Here is an 840-nt window from a genome sequence, read left to right as displayed (position 1 = left end):
CATGTGCTATTGCACACCATTTTTTGGGTGATCGGGATTCCGATGTCAAAAATGCCAAATTTGTTCGTGGACGTCCGTCAAGACGTTGTCTATGCATACGGTTGGCCATCACGGCTTTACTGGGCCATTTGGAAGGTCAAACGAGCCCCGGAGCGAGCATACGCCTCATTTTGACGATTTTCGTGTGCTATTGCACACCATTTTTTGGGAGATCGGGATTCCGACGTCAAAAATGCCAAATTTGTTCGTGGACGTCCGTCAAGACGTTGTCTATGCATATGGTTGGCCATCACGGCTTTTCTGGGCCATTTGGAAGGTCAAACGAGCCCCGGAGCGAGCATACGCCTCATTTTGACGATTTTCGTGTGCTATTGCACACCATTTTTTGGGTGATCGGGATTCCGACGTCAAAAATGCCAAATTTGTTCGTGGACGCCCGTCAAGACGTTGTCTATGCATACGGTTGGCCATCACGGGTTTTCTGGGTCGTTTGGATGGTCAAACGAGCCCCGGAGCGAGCATACGCCTCATTTTGACGATTTACGTGTGCTATTGCACACCATTTTTTGGGTGATCGGGATTCCGACGTCAAAAATGCCAAATTTGTTCGTGGACGTCCGTCAAGACGTTGTCTATGCATACGGTTGGCCATCACGGCTTTTCTGGGCCATTTGGAAGGTCAAACGAGCCCCGGAGCGAGCATACGCCTCATTTTGACGATTTTCGTGTGCTATTGCACACCATTTTTTGGGAGATTGGGATTCCGACGTCAAAAATGCCAAATTTGTTCGTGGACGTCCGTCAAGACGTTGTCTATGCATACGGTTGGCAATCACGGCT

The sequence above is a fragment of the Solanum lycopersicum genome, chromosome 10, assembly GCF_036512215.1.
Source record: "Solanum lycopersicum chromosome 10, SLM_r2.1".
NCBI classification, from domain to species: domain Eukaryota; kingdom Viridiplantae; phylum Streptophyta; class Magnoliopsida; order Solanales; family Solanaceae; genus Solanum; species Solanum lycopersicum.
The sequence above is the reverse complement of the archived record's forward strand: the minus strand, read 5'-3'. Positions refer to the sequence as shown.